The sequence below is a fragment of the Pistacia vera genome, unplaced genomic scaffold (assembly GCF_008641045.1).
Source record: "Pistacia vera cultivar Batoury unplaced genomic scaffold, PisVer_v2 Contig1029, whole genome shotgun sequence".
In the NCBI taxonomy this organism is placed as follows: domain Eukaryota; kingdom Viridiplantae; phylum Streptophyta; class Magnoliopsida; order Sapindales; family Anacardiaceae; genus Pistacia; species Pistacia vera.
The window spans coordinates 102,364-107,083 of NW_022195060.1; the positions used below are offsets into that span (position 1 = coordinate 102,364).

The following is a 4,720-nucleotide window of genomic DNA, read 5'->3' on the forward strand; positions in this document are numbered from 1 at the left end:
ATATCTAAAACCACAAATCTGCAAGCACAATGAGTTTATCAACTTGAACTAAAATATCCTCAACAATACCTCTTGGATACTTTACTGAACAGTCGGCTAATTGCAACGTCATTTTTGTAGGCTTTAGCTCTCCCTATCTCACTGCTTATATATTGAGAATGGCATCAAGTTAATACTTGCACCTAGGTCCAACATCATTCTTTCCTTTTGTTTATTACCAACAGTGATGTTGATAATAAAACTCCCAAGATCCTTCAATTTGGGTGGCAATTTGCATTGAAGCACTACACTCACTGTCTCAGAAACCATCACCTTCCCATTAGGCTCATACTTACGCTTTTAAGTGTTCAGCTCCTTGAAAAAATTAGCATGAGTAGGCATGTTCCTAATCATATCAAGCAAGGGTAAGTTAACATTAACTTTAGACAAAATATCATAAATATCAGAAAATGACTTATCCCATTTGCTTTTATTCAATCGACTTGGAAACGGCACATGTGGAACATAAGGCTTGGGTGGAACATATGTAGAGTCAATATTTTCACTCTGAATGGATGCACTCGGTAGCTTCTCCTCAACTTTATCTTTCCCTACATGATCAATTAAACATTCATTATTTTCATAATTAATCTCCTTATTAATTACCTTACCACTTCTCAGAGTTGTGTTGGCTGGTAATTTTCCAGGTACATGTCCGTGCACTGCCTCTGCTATTTGTCCTATTTGAACCTCTAACTTCGTAATGGATGCCTTTTGTTGTTGGAATCTTTGTTCGAGTTCTGATTGCTCTTTTGAGACACTTGAATAAAGTTATTCAATGTCTCCTCCAAGGAAGGCTTCCTTTGTTGATTGTTTTTGTCAGAGCTTGTGTGTTGCTTATTGTTTCTCCAAGCAAAATTGGGATAATTCCTCCAACCAGGATTATAAGTGTTTGAAAAAGGATTATTAGGCTTTGGTTGTAGGAATTCATCACATTAGCCTGTTCTACAAACTCTGGAAAATTTTCACTAGAAGGAGAAATGTTATTTGCATGACCAAGATTACCACAAATAGCACATACCTCATTGGAACTATTTTGCCCTTGTCCCATCATCATGTTGCACATGGTCTTCATCTGCTTGGTCAACTCTAAAACTTGCATCGCCAACTCAGTGTTAGTATTTACTTCATACATTCTTTTTGATCTTCCTCTAATCCTTTTCTGCTGCAAATTGGCTCCAAGCATTTCATACAGCTCGTATGTCTCTTGTGCAGTCTTTTCTCCCATGGCACCACTTACAACATTATCAACTATGGCTTGGCAAGCCTGTGTCAGTCCATCATAGAAAAATTGATTTAACAATTCTAAAGGGTATCTATGGTGGGGACATTGGACTAAAAGCAGTTTAAAACGTTCCCAAGCCCCATGGAATGGCTCACCTTTTATTTGCGTAAAGGTAGCAATCTTACCTCTCAATTCAGTAGTCTTCACATGAGAATATAATTTACCTATAAATTTATTGTAGATTGCATCCTAGGTGGTAAGTGAAGCTGGGGTCAAAGACATGAACCATTTCTTCACTCCATCCTTTAGCGTATATGGAAAGCATCTCTTCCGCAATTGATCTTCAGACAAACTCTGCAAAGGAAAAGTTTGAACAGTTGAGTAAAAATCATGAATGAAAATTAAAGGGTCCTGTGTGGCTATTCCATGAAACGAAGGAAGCATCTGAAAATGAACGTTCTTCAACTCATAATTCCTTGCTGTAGCATTCAGGACTATGCAAGATGGGGATTTTCCTATAGTAGGACGTGTGTACTCCTTCATAGGACATGGTAATTCAGCCATTTTCTCTAATTTAGATTTAGAACTTGATTCTGAGGACTTTGTAGAAATGTCAGTTTCCTTCTTCTTCTTACCGATTAAGTCAACCCTGTCAATATAAGGAAATAATTCTTTGTCTAATGATCGATGTCCTTGCATTCAAGAACTAACACACCAAAAGAAATAAAAACAAAAAGGAACTCCAGAAAAAAAAATTAAATAACAAAAACAATAAAAATTACAGCACACGTTACCCCCGACAAATGTGCCAAAAACTTGATGAACAATTTTAATACCTCGCAAGTGCACAAATCGCTATCATAGTTTAGTGTGCAAAAGCAAGGGATCGATCCCACAGAGATTTGTAATTACTCAATTAATCCTAATATACTATGCCTTAATTAAACAAATAAAAAAAAATTAAACTAATTACTAAGGAAGCAAAATAAATTCTTAACCAACTGAATTAAATAACAAAATTAAAATTTAATTGAAAACCAACGCAAGAAAAATCAAGGTATCCGATTTCACCATAGCAATCCAATTCTCTGCTAATAACTAATTTATTGTCGTCTCAATCCAATTTCAGGGTTCAGTCTTCTATCTTTTTGATAGTACCATTTGATGTTCAAGTTTAACCAAGTATTCTTAACCATTAAACTCACTAGGATGTTTAGTAAAGCCTAACAATCAAGAACCCATTAAGAACAAGCACTCAAAATATGAACCAAATTGTATCTAGCTTGATGTTTGCCTCAACACAATCTAATCATTCAAAGAGCTATTCAAGGTTTGCATATGATGTATACCTTACCTTGTCTCAAATAATCAATTGTTTTGTAGGGAGAACGACTTACACATACCCAAGTTTTGCTGTAACGACAAATTGGTACCTAAAAGGTTTTGAAACGACAAATAGGTATCTTCTGTCATGTTATGTTAGTGATTTCTGTTTATTAATAGTGAAAAGACTAAAATGCCCTTAAAAGTTTGAATTTTAGTTTTTTATAAATTTAAAAATTTCTAAAAAACCCCCTAGGTTTACAAATTTAACTAAATAACCCAATATATAAATTTTTTGTAAAATAACAAAAACACCCCCGCCACCTGCAGTGCCAGATTTTGGCCACCACCGTCGGAATCTGGCCGGAAAGTTGCATTACGACATAGACCCGTCGGATCTGTGTCGTAACGCGTCGATCTAGCTTTTTCCGGCCAGATCCTTGGCTGATCTGGCCGGAAAAGGCCAGATCTACGGCTAGATCTGGCCGTCGACGCCGCAAAACTCCATCTACAGCGTCGACGGCTAGATCTGGTTGTAGATCTGGCCTTTTCCGACCAGATCTGTGGCAGATCTTGCCGGAAAAGGCAAGATCGGCACGTTACGACACAGATCCGACGGGTCTGTGTTGTAACGAAACTTTCCGGCCAGATTTCGGCGGTGGTGGCCGGAATCTGGCACTGCGGGTGGCGGGGGTGTTTTTGTTATTTTACAAAAATTTTATATATTGGGGTATTTTGTTAAATTTGTAAACCTAGGGGGTTTTTTAGAAATTTATAAATTTATAAAAAACTAAAATTCAAACTTTCAAGGGCATTTTAGTCTTTTCACTATTAATAAACAAAAATCACTAACAGAATATGACAGAAGGTACCTATTTGTCGTTTCAAAACCTTCTGGGTATCAACTTGTCATTATAGCAAACCTTGGGTATGCACAAGTTGTTCGGCCTTATTTTGTATTCCAAAGTTAGCATATGATGTTTACCATACTTATTTCATACAAAACATCAAGATCGAATTAAGTGCAATGAATGAAACTAGAAATATATTGAATCAATAGAACAATAAAACTAATCAAAGCATAAAACCTTCATGTTAGGTTACATCGGATCACTAGAAAAGAAATTAGTTACACATGATCATAAGGAAAACAAACCTCAACCCCTTCAAAACATGAAGTACAAGAGAAAAAGATGAAACCCTAGATAGATCTCTTCTCATTCCCTCCAATTCTTTCCAAGTTGAAGTCTCTTCTCCTTGCCTCCCTCAAAGTTTTTGTCTCCCAAAAAAAATACCTAAAGACATCTTTTATAGTGCTAGGGTTGTGGGAAAGTAATGGAAAAAATCCTATACAAAATAGGAGAACAAAATTCAGATTAATCTTAAGTAGAGTCCTTGTATAATTAGGATTCCTGTGTCTGACCCATTGGTACTGAAACAAGAATATCTTCCTCTAGAAATCTCGGAATAACGAACCGTAAAATTCTAGGTAAACTAGACTTCCAAAGCTTTACAAAAATATGTGGAAAAGCTCCCAGTTCGTTCTGAAGAATTTATGGTAGCTTGGATAAATTTCCGTTTTCTATTCGTTTCTCCTTAACAATTGCTGCTGGAAAATTGTACGCGAAAGATTTCCACTTTTTAGCATGAAAACTTTTGAATCTGACCAAGCCATAAACATATTAATTGTATCTATTTGAATCATATTTCCAATGGTCCAAGAATCATCCAAATCTGAGGTCTTTAGCTCAAGTTATCATAGCAACACTGAGGCATGTTCCAGAACCTGCGTCTGCTTGTCTTCTATGCACTGACGTAACTTTCGAATCAATTTTTAACCATCTTCTAGATTGAACTGGATCATGACCGAAACATAAAAGTTATAGAGCTATCTCTTATCTTTCAACGCCACCAGAATCAAGTCAATCGGAGTTTGTTGAATGATGTGAGAAGCGTAGGTCGGAGTAGCAGGAGTATGCAACAAGCAGTCATGTTTGGTGTGGCTGTAACGAGATGAATTAGAACACTTGGAATCCTTGCGAATATATCATGTGTGACACGAGTGCTCTATCTTCGAAAAGGCAAAATGCTATTATAGAGTCCATTGTTTTGGAATATAATACAATGTGTATC

General features: G+C 36.3%; 1 non-coding gene across 1 annotated transcript; it reads left to right on the plus strand.

Moving 5' to 3' along the window:
• The first annotated feature begins 1,351 nt into the window (after window positions 1-1,351).
• On the plus strand, window positions 1,352-1,459 carry LOC116123503. Its single transcript, XR_004127037.1, has one exon. It is a non-coding gene; the product is annotated as a small nucleolar RNA R71 (small nucleolar RNA).
• Window positions 1,460-4,720: the final 3,261 nt, after the last annotated feature.